Genomic DNA, 23,865 nt, shown 5'->3' with positions numbered 1-23,865 from the left:
CCGCAAAGCATCCCATATGTGCTCAATAGGATTGAGGTCTGGAGACAATGGGGGAAGGGTCAGATGGAAAATTCTCAGGTTTTCTAAACATTGATGAACAACTCTGCCCCCATGAGGTCTGGCATTATTATCCAGAAATCGAAAATCCCTGCCAATCAGATCCCTGGTTTGAGAGATGAATTCCTCGATAATTTCTTGGGTATAACGGACTGCGGTTGCCTTCAACAATATGGAATACAGTTCATCCTCTAGTGTAAATCCCAGCCTAGACCATTACACCGCCTAAAATTGCAATGAAGAGTGCATGAACTGGCGCATTTGTACGCATCCCCTGTTCTCGGTTCACTTCAGCGCCTGCTATGACAATACAGACAGAAACACGTCTCATCAGTAAACATAACAGCATTCCAATTTGTTTTCTCTTCTAGGCGCTCGCTGCACCATATTATCTTGAGATGCTGCAGGTCGTCTCAGAGGGGCATTCGATGTTAGGCCAACTTCTTACAAACGATTTCGAATCGTTTGTGTCGATAAAGGCCTTTCCAAAACATCTTGGACTTTGATGAATGAAAGGGTTCCGTCTTGCAGCAATGACAATATTTCTGTTCTCCCTTTGCGTCGTAATGCGCTGAGATCCACTACCAGGTCTCCTACTGGCAAATCCATTCAATCGGATGGGGCTAAAGGCAGGGGAGACGATGCTCTGAGAAACGGCAATTGCCCAGCAATATCCACTTTCCAGTGACCTCGATGACTCATCTTCACAATAATATTGTGAACTTCTGGTTCAAGATGATGTCTTTCCATGGCTAAAGCAAATACAACTGGATTAAAATGGAGAAAAAATGAGAAAAGGCGTTTGTTTACAAAATGAGTAATCTTCATGTTTACTATTCTTAGGAAAATCCGTTATTTAAAATGAGTGTTAATATTTGTTTGTTTTTGGTTTGTATTTTCTATTTTGTTTTATCCACCAAACAAGAATACATCAGTTAATTTAATTAAAATAACAGAATAAAAATAAACTACAAACATCCCTATTAATTTTTGAGCAGTTTACAAATAATTATATTTAAAAAGAGTTCATCTTGCTAAAAATATTCATACTAGTTCATCATTCATATAATAATAATTTTATTTCAATACTGTTCTTAATTGTAGAGCCTTCTCACCACTGTGGAGAGGTAAATACGAGTAGAAATCAAGTCCGAGAAGTTCCACAAAAAGATCGCTAGGCCTCCTAGAGGAAAGCCAAATCTTTTCGTCCAAAAAGAAGCTAAAACAACGCGTGGTGAAAACGCGAGGTGCTAGCAATAGCTGTGATAGCTATCTGGCCGAAAAAATAATATTCTTATGGATAGAATGTAAAACAAATATGTATATGTATGAATATATATGCCTAGATTGTCAAGAGTGGTTTAGGAAATAGAGAATTTGGTTAAGAAAAATATTAATAGTAGTATTAAACAATTGTGAGGGATTCATTTGCAGAGCCAATTATTCTGCCTTGCGGTGAGTTTTTGCCATAGTACTGCGGTGTGGAATATAGAAGGTCCTATGCTGTCTAAGCTGATAAGGAGTAGTGGATAATTTAATATTGTTTAGAAATTGACGACAATCAATATATGAATTAATTAAATTCACTAATTTCGTGGTCCGCTTGACCAATTAATACATTACAATTAATTAAGGTTTTTAGTTGAGATGAAAAAAAGTCAATGGCACGAGCGGGATTCGAACCCACGATCTTCGGCTAGATACGCCGCTGCTCTACCACTTGAGCTATCATGACCTCGATGAAAATGGCAAAAAGGAGGGAAAACTCAAAAGGTGGGGTTGAGATAGGAAGTTGATGTCCGAGTGGATCGAGGTTCGAATCCCGCTCGTGCCATTGACTTTTTTACCTCAACTAAAAACCTTAATTAATTGTAATATATGAATTAATAATAAAATAAATAAATCTAAGTAAGCTTAACTGTGATTCAAAGTGGTTATAATCGGAAAGTTTTATACCCATCTTAAAGGCTTCTTAAAAAAATATTTCGTACTATTTTAAGTATCTGATTTGCATAAGCTGTGTGTGGATTCCAGACTGGAGAACAATATTCGATTGAAAATCTCATCGTAGAGGCGAATGATAACGTCATGGAACTCCTAAATCTTTTGAATATCGTAAGAGGAAACCTAGCACTGTTAAACTTGTGGATTTGATTCAATCAATTATTAATTATTATTAAAATGTAGTTTATAATTAAAGATTACACCAAGTTCATTTGTGACGGTTATTGCATAAATAGTAACTGTTTATGTTTTAATTGTAAGTAACGCAAGAGTTAGATGTATAGGAACTCGTTGGGTTCATTTTTTAACATTTAGTATTGAATTGATTTCAAAAGGCAATTCAATGCTAAATTTAAAAAAAAATTCAAAGAAATTTTCAATAGAAGAATAGAAATTTTCAAAAATTTCTAAAAAACGATTTCAAGGCACGGTGAAGTGAATTTAAGTCAGATTGAGGCAGACAATTTTTATTAGATTTTTTTTGCGGGGGAGCACTCTCGACACGACACGCAAGAATGGCACAATTACACAGAAGACAAAGACTTTGAGCCCTGAAGATGATCTCAATAAAGATCGAAACGTTGGCACGATAAAGAAAATGTTTTTCTGAAACCTACATCACACCAGACCGCATCTCACGATTTCTAAATAAATATTAGATTTTATTGTTTTTAATGTTTAGATGTAGGAATGGCTTGATATTTAATAGAATGAAGGTCGTTAATAAACATATTGACTAATAGCGGGAGTGGTTGGAGGATTTTGCCCATGTAGTCACATTCTCTTTCAGTAAAGTTAATTTTTAAGGAATTAAGTTCTATTCAATAAAGCACCCGGACGATGTGCTTAACATATAAGATAACAACCCTTATTAAGTCAAACTGAATAAAACAAGATGTTTTATTAGATTATTAACAAGATCTATAATTAATTTTTCCTAGAGGTCGGGCAAGTTGGTCGAAAATTGATTTTTATCGGACAAAGTGGTAGTTAACAGATGCTAATTTCTGCGTATCCTGATAGTCGAATATTCGAAACTACATCCGTAGGAATCCAAAACGTGATTTTGTATTTGTCAATTTGCAAAATGAAATGCACGTGCTTTTGAGTAAAAACGTTGTATACAATGTACACGGTTATGTAAATATTTATGTACTACATACACGTGTTATTAATATTTAACTTTTGACACATAAAATTATGAAGCCACATCAACATAGTACTCAACATGTATTAACATAATCAACCTTGACAAAAAGTTGGGTTTCTTTCTTCTTCATTTCTGTTAATCAACCTTGAATTTGTGGGACCTAGAAATTACGGTATCATCAGCTAGTGTGAGTGGCGATGAGAATAGTTCAGAAAATTACACTCGGATTTAGGCCATTTAGGAATCGCCTATTTCAATTTAACAGTGATAAAACAAGTATAAACTATATTATAGGTTAAATAGTTTATTTCATATATGTACATGTACAGAGTTACAATATAAATTTTAAGTCCCATAATCTATATTGTAGGTCTTGTCATGCCAATTACAAATAAAATCTATTCTCATTATATAAACAAATGTTTCGGTAAATTTACTAAATCCAACGCCAATTAATCGCCAGATATTATTCAACTTTGAATCCGCATGCGGCAAAAATGAATATGCACGAAAGGCACATCGGTGATTGATATAAGAAAGGAAGGACGGCCGTACATTACGCCGGTTTAGAGGCTTTCTGATAAAGTGCATGCCGTAATCATCCCCCTCCATACTGCGGATTATCTTTGCATGCAACTTCAGGAGCTAAAATCAATTAAGCGAATTAACAATTTACAAGCATTAACTTAACTTTTACACCACAGCCCAGATAAATATAAGTGTTTGAATTTCGTTTGAAATAATAATATTTTACGGGGGTTTATAACAGCATAAATCTTATCAAACCCTGTATTTATGATGTTTTAAAGCTTAATAATTATTCTTTCGAATACTGTGGGTTATTGTAAGGCTATTAATTCTAAAATAGCCTGTGGGTCCTGTTAACGCAAATGCAAAATACTTTTTGCCAAGAAAACGCAAAATTATAAAACAGATAGAACTACTTATAGCAAAATTTGAAAAAATAATTCATATTCTTTATTAAAATAGCCGACTATCATTTTCAGTAGTGTTGTAAGTAAAAAAGGTAGTTTTATTAACAATTATGAAAAAATTATACCCGGTGCCTTCACCAAATTTGTAAGGAAAATAAATAATTAAGTTGAGAGGTGGGGGCTATTTAATCATGGCGGAATCTTGGGCTGGTGTTTAGTGGAAACTAAGAATAATTAAAGCATATTTCGATAAAAATAGATTGACGTTTGTCAGTATTTCTTGCAGATGATGTACCTACATCCAGCACACTCAGAACCCCCATTTGGCCCCCAAACAACAACAGTAAAAAACAATTTTAAGGAAAAAGTCGGATAGGTAAATGTCAAAATCTATATTACGGGCAGCTGCACTTGAAAGAATACTTAAAATTACTTAGGAATCAAAAGGAGGGAAAATTCAAAAGGTGCGGTTGAGATGGGAAGTTTGTGTCCGAGTGGATCGAGGTCACGATAGCTCAAGTGTTAGAGCAGCGGCGTATCTAGCCGAAGATCGTGGGTTCGAATCCCGCTCGTGCAATTGACTTTTTTTACCTCAACTAAAAACCTTAATTAATTGTAATATATTAATTGGTCAAGCGGACCACGAAATTAGTGAATTTAGGAATCAAAGTTCATCAGGCAAATTTTTACATGTGGCTGTAAGTCTCGAGAAAAAAGGTGTAGTAGCTACCTTAGATTATATTATAGGTTAGAAATATACTCGTTAAAGCTCGTGCTATTAGTAAAGCTTAGTTGTTGAAATTGTATTATTCCGTTGCTAGAATAGGGAAGGGCTGAGCCCCCCACTCTTTCACGTCCATCTGGAGATCGTAGAACAAATCTACACTCATCTGTAAAAAGTACAGCAGACCAATCGTCCAAAGACCAATGGCTGTGTTCTCGAGCAAATGCGAGTCGTGCAACTCCGCGTGTTCTGGTCGATTTTGGTCCTCTTAGGGGCGAAAAGCCATCAGTCAATACCGATTTAATCTTCTTCGAGCAGTGCGTTTAGAAATTTGGACACCTCGAACTTCCTGGAGTTGATGAATTGCGTGAACAACATAAGGTTCTCAATTCAAAGTCAAAAGAAACGTTCATCCTGTTGATCTGTTCCCCTAGGGGGTCCAGAACCGGGCCTTCCATGGTAGGACCCAGTTTCTCGAAAACGTCTAACGGTAGTTTCATAAGGAACTCCGATGGCTATGGCATACCTGATGGAATATAAAAGATAAATAGTGGAGTGAATGTTGTTCAATCTTTTTAAAAAGATAGGATCCTGATTTCAGCGTACAGCTCATCATCATGTCGAGAGACGTGGTTGTAGAGCTCCTTCAATCTGATGATGAGCTGTAGGCTTGAAATTCTGATCGTTGAAAACAACTTACTGTGAGTAGGAACTATCTTTTTAAAAACAGACCTGATGGAACTATGATTATCAATAAGTGCCACACCATCCTCAGCACTAAGTGGCATTTTTAAGTTTAAAAATTTGAAATTAAGAAAACAGATGAAAACTAAACAGTTTATTTCTTCAGAATTGAAATGAGACTTAATACCATTACAAATTTCGTAATACGTAAGCATGGAAAAATCCTTTATTTTTGTTTTGGATTACGAATTACGCGTTATCCTCTAATTGATATTCCCAATTTAAAACATAGCATAAACAAATATTGGTAAAAACAATGGGACAAATTAAGGGCAGAATTTTATTTATAGAGAAAATGAAAAAGTCAATCGGGTGGAATTTTTTTCCCTGCCAGTGTAATTAGGTTCCATTTGTTGAACAAATTCATACAATTGTAACTTTTGAGGTGGGTAAATTGTGTAAATTTATTAGAAAAATATCGGAACATCTGTTTTGCAACTGTCCCTTTTAAAATAATTTTTTGAAGCATACAACCCAAGGGATAATAAGAAAATCGGAGATCAAGCTACAAATTCAACTCCTCGCAGATATCTACAGAATATTATATTACTGAATACAGTTTATAAAAATTACACAAAATTTTAACAGGCTAACTAGGCCCGAACGACAAACTCTTTTTTCCATGTCGGTCCGCTTTCAAAGAAGCCGACTCCTCACAGAAAAATGAATTTCTATCCCTACTTCCTTCCCCACGCCTTGAAAATCAAATATGTATAAACAAAAAACACATTAATATCACAGTCCACTCTCAACATGACACACAACAGTGACACATCTACACTGAAAACCCACACTTTGAGTGAATACAAATGCTCTGTTTAAATCTAAAAGTTCTATATTGTGTATATCTTGTAAAAATTCATATTAATATCTTACATGTATTATTTAAACAATGTTTATAAATCCCAGGCCCTGAAGATGATCTTAATAAAGATCAAAATGTTGGCACGATGAAGAAAATGTTTTTCTAAACCTCTCTAAGCATCTCCCAATCTCTTAATAGTCAAAAATTATACAGTTGAAAAATTTATTTTGTGTCTATATGGGCCAATAAAAATGTACAATATTTTTGACCAATGTAAGAAAAAACCGCACTGCAGTGATGTTTTAAATCGTACTGCAAAATTCTTGAGAATTTTGAGAATGTAACTGTAAACTTGTCTTGTTTATGACAGAAATAATTCATGTAAACTGGTCAGTATATCATGTGACATCTTTGTGAAAATATTTCAATAGAGATTTTATCACAGCTCGACATCACTTTCTGATCAGAGTTTTGTTTTTCCTTCAAGGAATCCTCCCTACATGGAAACGTGTGCGCTGTATAACTGACGACAGCTACCCAAGGAGTTTGATCCTGTTGCGAATTATGTTTTATGAGGGTGGTGCGCAGGGCGAGGACGGGCTTAGGACTTATGAAGGGGTGGGTAGCACCGTCGCCGGGGCAACCGCGAAATGACGTCACTCTAGGGGCACACCCAGCAATCATCACTGCGACTACCGCCGACGGTCCGTCAGCTCAAAATATTTTTCCCCGGGCGACGGTTTTTGCCCCCTAACAAAACCGTTCACGTCGAAATGCACTCTTCGATACGATCGGCATGTCCATTTATCCACGACGGTTATTGTCCGTATCGAACTCAATAAAGTTAAAGAAAAATTAAAAATAAATAAATTTTCCTATTGAACAAAATCGTTATTTTGACCTTCCCCCACGAGGCTAAGAGTTTTCCATTTTACCTGGAAGGACTGCGAGTCCTCCACACACGCTCCGGTCCGAGACGACCAGCTCTTGTACACCTAAGCCTTTGGTTTGCCGATAAGTAATCCCGGGATCCTGCACGGGCTGCGGTCGAGCTGCGTGGACTAGATGTTCTCCAGACCGAACTCCTATCGATTTTTCCCTATTGGGCCGTTTGATAGCCGCAATTTATAGGACTGGGATTGGCCTCGTGTGATGGATTCGAAATGATGAGCAAAAACCTCAGAAGTGAAGAATGTTCACATTCTTAGAAGAGGTCATCTACCTCACCTGTATTGGACGAATATTCGATCTTAGCGTTCCGTCAAATCGATAAAATTAATATTAACAACAAATCTAATTCTTATAGCAATTTCTGCTTATATAATTATAACATTTCTTCTTTTGTTTCAGGTAAGGAGAAAATAATTTAACTGGGGTTTTTCTAGCCGTCAACCCTTAACAAGTTAACTAGGTAAATATGTTTAAAGATTCGATAGTACTAAGTTGTAGTACTTCGGTTGGATTTAAATTATCCTTCCTTAAACTGTTCCTAGAATCCCCCGATTGTCCTACAAACGATAAAATAGAGGATGATTGACGATTTAAGTTGTTTATTTTCATTGATTTTATTTATTTTCGCTAATCTGAAAGTCTTGATGCTCGATGGACATTCTAAAGATTTTTTTTACTTCATTTATTTGTATCTACAACTGTACATGTATTATATAAGATAATTTATGTTTGTGGCATTATGGGCGTTATACAGGAAGCTGCTCATTGGCAGCCGCTCTGGATTAATAAAATTATAGCAAACTGATGTTGTATTGGATCTTCTTGAGGTGAATAAACAACATCACTGTTGGGTTGGATTTGGTCATTGAAAGAAATGATTACAGATTAACGACCAATTGGTACAGAAAGCCCACTAGCAATGATAGGTTCCTGGATTTCCTCTACCCATTCTTTCTCTGCCAGAAATTTGATCAACCGAGCCTTGGGCTTGAGCGACTCAAAATATCTGGAACAAAATGTAGCCAAGGTCCAAAAAATGCTAAAAACAACACTACCCGGTGGCACTGGTAAATAGGCTCATAAATGAATTTAAAAAAAAACTATGTTCAAAATACTGCTCTAATGGATAACATTACCCCCAATGCCATGATGGAAGGGAGTGATAAACCAATTTCATTTAGATCAATCACATTTGTTCCTAATGTATCCCCGAAAATTAAGAAATTGTTTAAAGATAAGATGGGGAAAATTGGTGTCACGTATAAATTTAAAAATAACCTTAGATGTTTACATTCAAACCTAAAAGCGAAGGAGCCAATAAGCTCACAGTCGAGTGTGATTTACAAGGTGTCATGTGCGGGTTGCCATATCCAATATGTTGGGCAAACAAAACAAAAAGTAGAAATAAGAATGAACCAACATAAACTGGACTGTAAAAATAGAAAGAAAACCACGGGATTGGCAACACATGCGACAGAAAGTGGTCATTTCTTCAAGTTGGACTCCCCTAGGATCCTGGGCAGAGAGTTGGACTTGGAGAGACGACTGCTTTTCGAAAAAGTCTGTATTCATGTTACGAAAAACACTTGTAATTTGCAAATGGATCGACTGGGCTCCGTCATGGCATATTCGGGAATCCTACAACAGTTCATGAATCGTAATAAAGCGCAAAGTGACGTTGGTGTGACTAATCACACCGTGATTGATAACAGGGATGGGTCCCTTACCGTGTTGTAACCGTCCGATGTGTCTCAATTTTCTTAAAGTTCCTTGTACATATTGTAAATAATTAAATTATAATTCTAAGTTAAAAAACAGTTTAAAAGTTGTATATACATATAACGTATCTGTGATAAAGAAATACATGTACCTGAGATTGAGTATTAACTTATGAAAGAGGTGAGACCAAAGGATGGACCGATGAGTGTCACTAGATTTTAAGCAAGACTATTTTTATTTTTTATTTTAGTACGTAGATTCATTTTCACCTTCATTAAAAAAAATGTGCAATAAACTTAATTGTCCTAAAAACTGGGTAAAGTACGTAATTTTATTTTTATAATGTATTTATATATGATGTGTTATGTAACTCTGTTCATGTGAATTTTGTTTACAATAAATTAGGCTCTGAAGATGGCGGAACATTCGCCGAAAGCTTGGTGAAACCCAATAGTGATGTTCTTTATTCACCTGTAGAATGACCTCAAGAAGATCCAATACAGCATCAGTTTAAACTACGGAGGTCGATCAATGTCAACTAAAATTATATTAACTATTAAGAGGTCTCTTATCCATATTCTTTTCAGACGTTTACGTGGTAATTGTGTGAAATGGAATAACCGTATTTGTGTGTTATTTCGATTTTGTAATTTACTATGAAAACGTCTGTAATAAATTTTTATGGATGAAAAACTGTTGGCATGTGAAGATCTCTTTGATGTGTGTTATTGTTTATGTAAAAAGGGGCAGAAACAATCAGTTTTAAAATTTTGGATTAAAAACTGTAATCTTTGAATATTGGAATTTTTGGCCGATCCATAACATCCAAATAGATTTAAGAAGTATGTGTATGTCGAAAGTTTTGATTTTAATGGTAATTTTGATTGTCGGTTGAGTAGGAAATAAAGCATTTTAAATCGTTTGTTGAGTGTCTGTTTTTTTAATCGTCTGTGTGGATTCTATAAAATGTCCTAAATAGTTAACTTTGTCGGATTGAGGAGCGGGTTTATTGTATAAGGAGTATATGCTAGGACAAGTTATGTTGTGACTTTAAGAGGTTAAACTTTATTTTCCAAAGATTGCTGCATTTTTCAATTGTTTTCAACATGTGTAGAAGAGGGATGACTTGCGGTGACATCTGCGTATGTGGCAGTAAGTGCATTCTCATTTGTGGATATATCAAGAGTAAAAATTGGTATTGTAAAAAAACAGCGGAGCGAGTATTGACCCTTGTGGTACACCCGCAAGCACTTCTTCCATCTCAAAAGTCTACTTACCCTGGTTTAGATTTAAAAAATCTTTCCTTAAGGTAAGATTGTATAATCAGATATACAGCGAAATTATTTTGAGAAAACATAACTATAAACTTGTCTTGTTTATGACAGAAATAATTCATGTAAACTGGTCTCTGTATCACGTGATTCATTTTTTTTTTTTTTTTTTTACGAGGGTTCGCAACAGCAGAGGTCATATAAACCCTCAGGGTGCCGGTGTTTTTGAAAAAAAGCCCATTTGTAAGTATGTCGTGTTCGAATGCAGGGCCGCTGGATTCGAACCCGGGACCTCTACCTTACAGTGATGAGCGCCGTGTCAAAGACTAAACCTTGCGGCCACCGACGCCCCCACGTGATTCATCTTTGTGAAAATATTTCAATAGAGAATTTATCACAACTCGACATCACTTTCTGATCAGCGTTTTTTTCCTTCAAGGAATTTCGCTGTAAAGCCCTGGGGTAAAAAAGATATGAATCGTACAACTACATGAACATATGTGTATAGAACATAGGACATTTGTCGCGAAACCAACGGGTTAAGATTTCTTGTATGTCTGAAATATCTGTATAAACCGTGCAACATCATTATTTCCTTAAAAAGAAACACATTTTCTTATATTTATTCCTTTTTCAAAGAGAGATAATTTAGCTGCATCTTTCAATCAACCTTTCCAATCGATAATTTTTTTTCCCTTGAAAACAAGTGGGTCATAGATCAAAATAAGTAATAATTTGAAGGAACAAAATCTGAAGCAGAAGTTCGATCCCATGATGTTCTCTTCACTTTTTTCTTGATGCATCAATATTGACCGACTGTTATCTTCCTGGAACACAACGGCATTACCAACGCTAAGTAACGGTGTGGCCAAGTTGCATCTTCTTAATCGCTTGCAACTTGAAATCCATGAGTTTGATTAATATATCAAAGTTGGGCAAATGCGCTCCATGGTTTTTGTTTAACAATGCCCCTCTGTCGTAACTAGAAAACAACTTGTACCGCAATGTAGATATTTCAAAGGAATTAAATTTTACATTATATGGGCTTTTTACAGTTTTTTCGTAAGTTTCTATCCAGTCAACGAATTGCTTGGGCGTAGGTTCACGTCGAACAAGCCTAAAGCTTTTTTCATCTTCCCCATGTCGTTTAAACAGAAACTGACAGGAAAAGTATAAGACAATATTGCAGCCAGTCATATCCAAGTTTATTTTATTTATTTTTTTTATTTATTTTTTTTGTTAAATATTATATTTATAAAACCAAAATTTTCGATTAGGCAGCAGTCGCACTTAAGAATATATAAAGTTATAGTTTTGTCTGTGTTCCGGCTATTTTTAAATATAAATAAAAATGCCCGTTATTCAAAAAAATTAACAGTGAAATGTGATTTTAACAGCTTGTGCGATGGAAAAAAAAAGGGAAAAAGGTTGAATACTTTTGACATAGCGTTTCTCTTTGTAAACTGTCCGATCACTGTGTATCGTTGAATCAGATTTGTTCCACAACAGGCTCCACGGCTTTTCTGCGGATGATATGTCCAATGCTAATTGGAAGCTGTCAGTGAAAGTGTACGGGGGGGGGGGTGCAGTCTGCCCGAGGCGGTTCACGAGAAGTAGGTGGTAGCGTGAAGTTTCGCTTCCGGCGTTGTTATCTTACTGGCCGGAATGAGCTTATCTGGTCGACATTACCATGCCTTACTTAATAGTTCCTTGTTTCCTCTTGGGATTACCACCTCGCCGACATCCGACCCTTTGTCAAACTGTAATTAGATTCGTTTTTAAACTTCACTTACTGGCGGAAAACAACGTTTATTTTATTTCGCTCTTCGACATGACGATACGCGTTATGTTTATTTAAAACCATGATTAAGCTCTTGCTCTTTTTAAACTTACATCAAATCAAATCAAATCCAAAATTTGAAATAGCAAAACATTATAATAGTTACCATTTTCCTATCAGTATAAACAACAAGAGCTATGCTGTTTATGTGATTAATCGACCCACACTTGATTTTTTAACTTAAAATAAATGAAATTATTTGTACGATGTTATTTCAGGCGAGGTTATAATCATTCTAACCAGTTTAACGTTTTTAAATTTAGCCTCGCCTCCTTATATCCCTGACTTACCCCACAAAATGGTAAAACTTGTCTTAAAGTCTCTCTCTCTCTCTCTCTCTCTCTCTCTCTCTCTCTCTCTCTCTCTCTCTCTCTCTCTGTCGCTCTCTCTCTCTTTCTTTCTTTCTTTCTCTCTCTCTCTGTCGCTCTCTCTGTGTCCGTCTGTCAGTCTCTTTCCCTTTCTCTCTTTCTCTCTCTCCCCCATCTCTCTCTGTCTCTCACTCCTTCTCTGTTCTCCTTTCTATCTCTCTCTCTCTCTCTCTCTCTCTCTCTCTCTCTCTCTCTCTTTATCTATCTATCTATCTATCTATCTATCTATCTATCTCTCCCTATATCTCTTTCTCTCTCTCCCTCTCTCTGTCTCGTTCTCTCTCTCCCTCTCTCTGCTTCTTTCTCTCTGTCTCTCTCTTTTACTTGCTCATAACTTCTCTCTTTTCTTCTTTTATTTTCTTTCTCTGTTTTTCTTTCTTCCCTTTCTGTTTATCTCTGTAGCTTTTTTTCTGTCCATCCCTTTTATTTCTCTTATTTCTCCCTTTTATCTCGTCTTTTTCGTTTTTTTCTCACTTTCAGTTCTTCTTTTTTCCAAGAAATATTAGAAATTTTTGGATAGAAAAGAATTATTTTGTTCAGAGGTTATATTTCTGTTTTAACAAAAAATTATAACTAAATTAGATAATATATTATGTAAACGTTAAATTGTGTTAATCGAACTTTCGTTGTTCTTACATTCTTGTCGTGGTTGCTGAGTTCCATGAGAAAAAACTTGACTTTTGTCAATGTAGAAAGATGACTGCGTTTGGACGACAGTCATAATAATATCGTATGACTTCGTCTCATCTTTCAAGTAGAGATAAAGTTTGTTTACGGATTTTATTTATTAATATTTGTATCCGAAAAAAAGCCAATGTAGTTAGTAGAATATCATGAAACAAATTTGATTCGTTCATCTTATTTTGTCCAATATAGACGTCAAATTTCGATTAATAGGGTTTTTCTTTGATCTAAAACTGAACAAATCCGAATCTATCGTTTTGCACATGGCATTTGTAAAAATAGAAAATATGTGTTTTGGTAATATTACGAGGAGGAGCCAATTGTCCTTCCGGACAAGGAATACTTGTTTCATTTGTAATTAAGGTCCGGCAGGTTGTATGTTATTTTGGGATTAATAAATTGTCATAATAAAAAAAGTTAGGAATTTCATACTTTTGCAACTACATCTTGATTCAAAATGTGATAACATGTTTTAAATTATGAATATTTAATTGATAAGAAAAACTCAGTTTTCTAAACCTGTATTATAACCTGGTTTATCAACATTCCATTGCTTTATGCTGATTAGTGATTGCGTTCTGCTATCTTTCGGGACGATTTCAAATTTCCATGTACATTTTTTCCATTAAAAGGAACGCTATGCAGGTTTAACGTATTCAAACAACTCAATTTTTTTAATTATTACTTTTATTTTATTCATCTTTATAGAGCATCTTTCATCTTCGTGACCTCGATCCACTCGGACATTAACTTCCCACCTTTTGAATTTTTCCTCCTTTTTTGCCATTTTTCAAATGTCGAATCTATTTGATTCTCGGCGACAAATGAAATGGCCACGGAGAGCTTTAGTGAAGGTATACTTCATTCTTACTTATTAAATTCACTAGTTTTCGTGGTCCGTTTGACCAATTAATATCTTTCAATTAATTAAGGTTTTTATTTGAGATACTTGGATCGAGGTCATGCTAGCTCAGGTGGTAGAGCAGCGGCGTATCTAGCCGAACATCGTGGGTTCGAATCCCGCTCGTGACACTGACTTTTTTTATCTCAACTAAAACCCTTAATTAATTGAAATATTGTCATGAAAATCACGACAATTTTTATTTAATTGACTTTTTGTTTATCTTTTGTTATGTTGTAATTTTCAAGTTAAATTATTATTATTAACAATGAAGTAAACCTTATTAATTTTCAAACAAACAATAATTTATTTAGAAAAAAAATCTTATTTTTTATTTGTTTAAATTGTTCAGTCAAGAAAATTTTATTAATTTGTTATTTCGATTTGTATTATATAAAAATGTAAATAGTTCATTTGCCTAACAAATAGTTTGAAAAACTAGCGCTGCTTTCGCCGTAACGTGTAGTAGCTTGAAAGCAGTCGTAGAGTCTACTTCATATAAACTATCGTTAACAGGTTGGCAAAAGAAAATATTTTAATTCTTTTTTGTATGATTATTTTGATTGAGATTTTTTTTATATTTTGTTTCGAAGATTTTGAGTTTGTTTGTTTATTTTTTAAAAAGGAATATAAATTTTTGTTGTAATTCGGATTTTGTTTTATTTGTATAATTTCTACTGCGCAGCAAGGATCTGCTGAATATTATTTTTTATTAGTGTCCCATTCGGCAGTGTCCGAATAAAAGATACCACATACCTTCATTACAAGATATCAATAGGTCAAGCGGACCACGAAAACTAATGAATTTATAGAGCATGTTTTCTTTGACCGGAAAATATCAAAATTAAGCGATTTTACAGGCGAGTTGATGTAGCACATCGCAACCAAAATACAAAGACAGACCATGATAAAACACCAACTCATTTTCTACTAATCTCTGATAGCTGAATTTAGCTGCACGAGTCGGATAACAGTATTTAATAACATTGGCCGTTGTCGAGAAGTAGTTCGCAGTAAACGATTTCGCTCCAATCCCACCAAATGTTGATTATGTTTGTTAATGGAGGGTCGGATGGTCTTCCTCATGACCTTAACACCACTACTGTTAAACAAGTTTAACTTTTCATTACTGGGAATATTCCAGAAATTGTTATTTTTACGCCTTGAGAATCCCTAATTTCATATCTTAGATTCAAGAAATTTAACAAATGTTTTATGATTTATATGATTTATTTATGTTTCGTCCAAGTATATATCACTAGAACAATTATTGCCAATTAGTATTAACAAAAAATAAAAGACTCGTACTGGTACTCTGTTAAAAGTAAGAGTTAAGCTATTAGGAACTATATTTTTAGTGATAAATATTGATTGTACATTAGAGTAAACCATATTGTTTTTGCTATGGAGAAAATAGTATTGGCATTTTTAAAATTTTTAGTTTGACAATAATCACATTTCATCTGATACCGAAACTTTGTTAAAATCTTTTAGTTCGTGACCTCAGAGTTGCTTGACTCGCAAGTACAAAGTATAACAATGCTCTGATCGCCCCAATAGACGGTGTAAATTTCTTAACAAAGCGAATAAGGTTGAAATAAGCAATTCCAGTAATAAATAAAGTCGAGGAAAGTTAGATAAGTCACGTAGGGTTCGCTCCTGAACCTCTGTTCCATAACCTATTTACCTGTAGAGTCCAGACAATCAACGAATTCCACGGTCGGCTTGTCTTGAAATTTTAACGCTTACGCCCTGCTCTAGATAATAAACTTAAACTTGGTATTACACTGGCAATTTGTATAATTTAAAAGGATGTCTCCGAGTAAAAAACGAAACAAGACGTGCTATTCTAGGAAGACAAAGGTTCAAATTTATTTTCGCAATAAGCTGTCATATTTGAAGAATTTAGGATTGAAAGACATCTTTATAATAGAAGCTTTTCTAAAATTTGTCAAAAAAAGGTTAATAATAATAATGCTTTATTGAACATAAGAAAAAAAATGACAATTGTGATTTCAAAGCATTTAAGGACATGGATCTTGGATCCGTCTGGCAGAGGTTGATTAAACAATCAGAAACGAAAAAAATACACAATAAAGTAAGATAATAATTGATTTTATATTAATAATGATAAGCCTAGGCAATGAATTGAAAGAGAGAAAGAATTGAGAAAAAAATTACATAGGAAAATAGCAAATAGGAAAAATTACACAAGACAAATCAAAAATTAAACTCCTTAATTAATAATGATGAAAGAAAACATGATTTATACAAACTATCGTCATTTCTATTTTTAGAGTACTGATTAAAGGCACTTGCAGCTATTGTAGATTACATTCGATGACTTCGGACCTCCTAACTTCTTAATTAGTTCATATCTGTATTCATGCATGCCTAGCGTAACAAATTAAGGACCGCGACTCAAAAACCGTAACAGGTCAACTCTGGGGAGTTTGAAACATCCGTGATGCAATAACCGAATCTCACCCAGAGATGAGCACTCCGCCAAGTGGGATACAGTTTCAATAAAACACAAAGAACAGATTTCCGATTCCATTCAGATCCAAACAGCCGAGTTTTAAGTGCAAAACTTCATTTTTTAGATTAAATAGCCATCGCAACTCATTGAGACAAAGACCGACAAAATTGTCTTCTTTAGGTCGAACAATGCGGGAGAAATTTGTACTTCCTTGTAAAGTGGAAGATGCGTAGATGTTTGGACACGTGACCGGCATTCTTCGTGTGTTTTTTAATTTGATTATTAAGAACTGAAAAATAATTATGCCAGTCACAGTCTCCAAGGCCAAGGATATGAGGAAGAGCAAGTTGTACTTTTCAAACAAATATTTCCAGTGTGCGAACCTTGAAATATTAGACTTTATTATCGTCAAAGATGTTATTTTTGTGATCTAGTATCGTGAGACATCAGAACTTTTACAATATGGGAGTGAAGCTTAAGTGAATACCCCAAAATTAAATCCACGTTGGTCTCTAAATGTAATATTTAGTTTGGTGTACCTTATGGTAATGTGAATAACTTTATTACAAAAAAAGTTGCACTTTTTCTGTTATTTCGAATTTCTGATATCCCCATATTTGACAGCTTTAAAAATATTAAACTTGACTTTAATAGGGATGGTTTCTTGAAGTATGAAGGCTGACTATGTGTTATTTAGACCTAATTTAGCCACTGACGCGTTCCAAGAGAAGTGCTTTTTCCAAGAGAGTCTCGGGGTAAATATGCCTCCTAAATATTTGTATTCATTTACAATCTCGATGAGATTGCCTCTGAAAAAAAAAAAGCGATCCAGAGAACTCAACCAACCCCCTCTCCTAGGCACTATGATTTTGGACTTCTCTAAATTAACTGTGAGGTTCCACTGTTTACAGTAATGTTCAAATAGGTCAATATTTCTTTCTAAGCCATTTGCACTATCCGATAGGATATATCATCATACATTAATATTTTAATTGTCGTATTACCTATACGAATTCCATAATACAGGACAAAAAAGGTTAGAAATCTTTTTAGCATATTAGAAGTACGATGGATATAGGAGTGTTTCCAATCTATAGGGAAGTAGATAGTTCCAAGAATGAAATTGAATAGACATGTAATGAATACTTTTTTTAAAGATGGTTCAGGGTTGATATAAAATTATGGCAATACTTTCCTCCAATGCGATCTAATTAGAACAGTTGGGCAGCCCCTATAAATTATAGCATACTTATAAGACTTGACACTTCAGGACTTCTTTGGTGTGATAAATGTTCTACCGAAGTGGCTGTACCGTAACCGGGCTAGTGCTTCACATCATTAAGCGATGTTTCTGGTTTCTCCTGACAGAAGCTGCAAAGAGCCAGATATGGCTTAGGAGCGGCAAAACAAAAAGGCACAGACGGTTTCTCCTGACAGAGTTGGCATGTCTTTGCTTTGCCCATGTTCTTAACTTGATAATCATATTCCGATAAGTTATAGCGTTGTATTCTGCAGTCAAGATTTCAGAATAAATCGGCCAAGATGACAGTGACATTTTTCAGGTATTCCAGTAAATATAACAAGCCCTTATATTCTGCTCTGTGGCGCGCTGGTTGGATTGGTTCGAATCTTGAATAGTCTTCAAGCTTAGTTTTTTACTTAATACTGCCAGATTGGTTTCAAGATGTTGTGCATAGGCTGCTCTTATGTATTTTAGGATTTTACGTACTAATTCTTCACGGCAGATTTTATCACCAACTTCAGCCACCAAGAAATGTAGAGGAATATTTCTTTTTTTTTTCCTTTAAGGTCTTTTATTTACTCTATCTGCACTCTATTACTGTTAGCTAAATCTGACCTATAATAGAGTGTTCTCTGAGGCTAGGTTTTTTATTATTATTGACACCATTCAGAGAGGTTTTTCGAATAATTTAACTTGATATGCCAATGTCGTGTTTATTACATAGACTGCCTGTAAGATTAGAGTTTTTTCGGTTTTCAACTGATATTCACCATCGGAAAACCCTTTAAAAAAACAACTGATAGATTAGGTTCGATTGGAAACCTGGGAACCTAACCTAGTGGTCGATGTTGACTGGTGGGAAAGAGATAGGAAAAAGCAAAGTGTGAAATGGCATGCAAGCCAAAGATATACGTGATTTTAGACAATAATCACTTTTTCCTTTTGGTCTTGATGGAATTAATATCGGAAAAACAACTTCTAAAGGAAGAATAAATAATTCATTTTGTATAGCATTAGGTTTTCTCTTGTAAGCTTGTCTTGAACGCCGTGTCAACGCCTAAACCGTTGTGGCCACCGACGCCCTCTCTAAAAGCTTTAATAACGTTAATACATAGCTAATAAAAAAACGTAAAATAGCTATAAAAGCCTTATTTCCGCTGATGGCCCGTGAGAGTGGAATGAGCTTTGAAAATAAACTAATTATTTATAAAGTAGTTATAAAACCTATGCTGCTGTATGCTTGCCCAACATGGAGTTACACGTGCGAATCCAACATCCAAAAACTGCAAGTGCTCCAAAATAAATTTCTAAGATTTATTACGTCACTATTACGATACACCAGAATTGGCCTCCTCCATGAGAGAGCGGGAGTGGTATTAATTCCGAATTAAAGCGCCAGTCCAGGAATTTTTTTATGGGTCTCTCCTCCAGCAAGAACACTACGTGTAGGGATATAAGAGTGTATGATCTAAACTTTCCATGGAAACAGAAGGATCAGGCACAATACATAAATTTAGGAACTGTGATATATTTATTTGTTGTTGTTGTTTCCTCTACAGCTGTGATACTATAAAACAATTTGTGATAATTCAATTACCCGTACTGCATTGTTCTTGTTATTCTGATTTATTTATTTATAATCTTGTTAACACATTTTTGTCAATTCATTTGCTAGTTGTTATCCTATTTGATACCTAGTGGATTTTTTACGAAAATTTTTCCCACTATTTTTCTAGTTTGATTAATTAAAAATAACAACAAACTAGGACTAGGTGCATTGATAGGCAAAGTTTTGAAATAGGCCGTAAAAGTGACCCACCAGTTCCCCTGCTTAATGAATGTGTAACATAATGTAGGTATATTTTTTTAATAAATGTTTATTCCATTCAATTCAAAACGTTAATACAAATATTTATGAAAGGTATTGGTCGAAATAAAAAATTCAGTGTCACGAGCGGGATTCGAACCCACGATCTTCAGCTAAAAACACCGCTGCTCTACTACTTGAGCTATCGTGACTTCCATTAGCTCGGATACCAACTCCCATCTCAACCTCACCTCTCGAATTTCATTTCTCGCCGAGAATCCAAACCGATTACACGACATTAGAAAAATGGCAAAAGGAGGGAAAACTCATAAGGTGGGGTTGAGATAGGGAGTTGATGTCCGAGTGTATCGAGGTCGCGATAGCTCAAGTGGTAGAGCAGCGGCGTATGTAGCCGAAGATCGTGGGTTCGAATCCCGCTCGTGACACTCACTTTTTTATCTCGACCAATACCTTTCATAAATATTAATTAATTGAAAAATGTTAATTGGTCAATCTGACCACGAACTGTAATGGAGTTAATACAAAATATTTTTTAAAATATAGAATCGGTTGATACTGTTAATTAATAACGAAATAATGCACATTAACAACCTTATATATGTGCAAATAAATAGACCATGCTTTGAATAAATTTAAGGAAATCGAGCTTGCCGTTTTATGAAGCGAAAATGGCCGAGATAAATAAATGTAATTTTGTTTATTCAGTATGGCGAATTTACCCTTTGCCTTCACACAGGAGTTTAATGTAAATCAATTTACCATCATTTGATAGAAGAGTAGATGAATCCCCCCATTTTTTTAATTTCAAATACGCAAACAATTTTTATTTAATTTGTAAAAATCATCTTTGACAAATAATTCTAGCCTATATAATGTTTATTTCCATTAAAAAAATATTCTTGCTGATGTTAGTAACTATTTTTGGCTTAAATTACATTTTTATGAAGCAAAAATTGAATCACGTACGTTATTCAAAAAGGTCGAATACAAATTCAAACCCACGTAAAACAATTTTCTAATTTTTATCCTATAAGATTCCTGGAGAATAATTTTAGTTGATAGATTTGTACAGGTAAAAATTTTCAAATATAATATAGAATAGAGTCCATTTATGTTTAGCGGTCATAATTGATCATATTATTATCAATATAAAATATATTTTGCATTATATAAATTCACTTATCCACATCCTAAATGTATTTGTTAAATGTAAACATTGTTTGTAAATCCCAGGCCCTGAAGATGATCTCAATAAAAGATCTAAACGTTGGCACGATAAAGAAAATGTTTTTCTGAAACCTACATCACTCCCGACCGCATCTCACGATATCTGAATAACTATTGATCATATTAATTATACATTTTATTAAAGGTTTTTGGTTGAGATGAAAAATTAGTGTCACGAGAGGGATGCGAACCCACGACCTTCGGTTCAATACGCCGTTGCGTCTCTAATCTCTAACCACTTGAGCTCTCGTGATTTCGATCCGCCGGGGCACTAACTACTCACATCATCCTACAATATTTCGAATTTTTCCCCTTTTTGCCATTTTTCAATCCCACTCGTGACACTAATTTTTCATCTCAACCAAAAAACTTAGATAAAAAGAACAATTAATTGGAATACAATAGAGTATTTAAATAATTTTTACCCAAAGGTAGTTAAATCGTCCTTTCTATTTTTTAAACGATTTAAAATAGTTTATTTAGTTAATAAAATTTTAATGTTGACATTATCAAGTTTCTAGAAAGGTTACTAAATTCCCAATTTTTATATTTTCCCATTGTGGATTCGAGCTTTCTGTTAATCATATAGAATAGTATCTACTCTAGTGGTATTTCAGGAATTCTCTAAATGGATTTTTAATATATACTTATTACAAAATTGGATCGTTGTTTGCTAATGTGTAAAACAGATTTGTGAATTCAGTTAGTCCAACTCTAAAAAAATAGACAACCTCAGCACTAGAATAAAAATAAAGATTACTTAGAGATCCTGACATGCGGTCTGGTGTGATGTAGGTTTAGAAAAACATTGTTTTTATCAAATTCACTAATTTCGTGGTCCGCTTGACCTCTCGTGCCATTAACTTTTTTTCATCTCAACTAAAAACCTTAATTAATTGTAATGTATTAATTGGTCAAGCGGACCACGAAATTAGTGAATTTAATGAATTAAAATGAAGTACACTTCACTAAAGCTCTCCGTCGCCATTTCAATTGTCGTCGAGAATCCAAACCGATTACACGACATTTGAAAAATGGCAAAAGGAGGGAAAACTCATAAGGTGGGGTTGAGATGGGGAGTTGATGTCCGAGTGGATCGAGGTCACGAGAGCTCAGGTGGTAGAGCAGCGGCGTATCTAGCCGAAGGTCGTAGGTTCGAATCCCTCTCGTACCATTAACTTTTTTTCATCTCAACTAAAAACCTTAATTAAATGTAAAGTATTGTTTTTATCGTGTCCACGTTTCGATCTTTATTGAGATCATCTTCAGGGCCTGGGATTTATAAACATTGTTTAAATTATAGTTTGAGGATGAATTATACAAATACGTATAAGATTTAATATGAATTTACACAATGATGTAAACAATAAATAAATTTTACGTTTAATCAAAGTATTCGTACTCAGTCAATGTGTGTTTTTTTGGGTAGATGTGGCTCTGTTGTATGTCGTGTTGAGAGTGTTAGTGTGATGTTAATGCTTTTTTTTACATATGTTTGATTTTGAAGGGGTGGGGAAGGAAGTAGGGGTAGAAATTCATTTTTCTATGAGGAGGCGGCTTCTTTGAGGTAAAAGGGGCCAACAATGGAAAAAGAGAGGTAATGGTTTGATGTTCAGGCCTGCTTAGTTTTTCAGGATTATTATAGACTAGATTAATAGATGAAGGAGAGCTAAATTGAGATTTAAACTACGTAGAATTATTTGATGCGTGGAGTGTAATGATTTTATATGTTTTGTGTATTATATATATTCTGTTGATATTGAATTTCATTTATGATATTCGCGTAGCTGCGCCCGAGTTTACATGTGTCTGTTCTATAATCGATGTTTATCTCTGTTGATGTAAACCATTTCTAAAAAGTTAATTGCGGGTAACCTGTGCTGTAGGATTTTGTTTGGGGTTTTTGCAATCATAGTTGATTTGAGTGAGTACAAATGCTTTGATTAAATGTGTGGTGTTTAGTGACCGTGACTTAATGATTATTCGGAGATCATGAGATGCGGTCTGGTGTGACGTAAGTTTTAGAAAAACATTTTCTTTATCGTGCCAACGTTTCGATCTTTATTGAGATCGTCTTCAGGGCTCAAAGTGTTTGTTTTTCGTGTAGATGTGTCATTCTTGTCTCTCGTGTTGAGTGCCCACACTTGTCCTTGTCTCAACGCGACAGACGAAAAAGAAAATGTTTTTCTAAAACCTACGTCACACCAGGCCGATTCTCACGACCCCCAAATAACTTTGATTAAAACTAAAATTTCTATATTGTGTACATCATTGAATAAATTCATTAGATAATTTAAACAATGTTTATAAATCCCAGGCCCTGATGATGATTTTGATAAAGATCGAAACGTTGGCACGATAAAAAAATGTTTTTTTCTAAACCTACTTCCTTCCAGACCGCATCTCACGAAATCTAATCATTAATTACCGGTGACTACACATTAAGATTAATTGTCATTTACGTACTAAATGTGAGGGAGAAGAATTTGTTGACTGTTTATTGTTACCATTGAAATATTCGAATGAAAACTTGCATTTTTTCTAACATGCGCCTAATCGGCGCTTACATATCACATTGTACAGGACATACACAATTTATAGATTTCTCAAATCTTGGGACGATAAATTTCGGGTGTTTTTCTCCGACTAGAATTCATTAGTGTAAGCTGTCGAACTGCGAATCTCCGTACATATTTATATCTAGGGTCTCAGTTTGCTTCCAGGCTGCAAGCCAAAGGTGCATTTGTTTCTTATTTTTGCGTCTGCATACATATACATACATCATTCTACATTATTATACACCATTCTTAAAAATAAAGAAGCTATTCAATTGATACCCCAAAAAATATTTTAATATTGTTTATAAACTTACAAAGTTTATAAATATGTGTAGAGATTAGTGACCGTTAATCGAGTTATTCAGATATCGTGAGAT

At 34.6% G+C, this 23,865-nt stretch overlaps 1 protein-coding gene and 1 non-coding gene across 2 annotated transcripts in view; both read left to right on the top strand.

Moving 5' to 3' along the window:
- LOC106662128 (glucose transporter type 1) overlaps positions 1 to 23,865 on the top strand; it is a 115,993-nt gene that overhangs the window by 14,749 nt on the left and 77,379 nt on the right. The window lies entirely within an intron of this gene.
- On the top strand, positions 20,056 to 20,128 carry Trnah-aug. Its single transcript has one exon. It is a non-coding gene; the product is annotated as a tRNA-His (tRNA).

This window comes from Cimex lectularius, unplaced genomic scaffold (assembly GCF_000648675.2).
Source record: "Cimex lectularius strain Harlan isolate CLEC.00 unplaced genomic scaffold, Clec_2.1 scaffold22, whole genome shotgun sequence".
Classification (NCBI taxonomy): domain Eukaryota; kingdom Metazoa; phylum Arthropoda; class Insecta; order Hemiptera; family Cimicidae; genus Cimex; species Cimex lectularius.
Note: the sequence above shows the minus strand (reverse complement) of the source record. Positions and strands in the feature narration are given on the sequence as shown.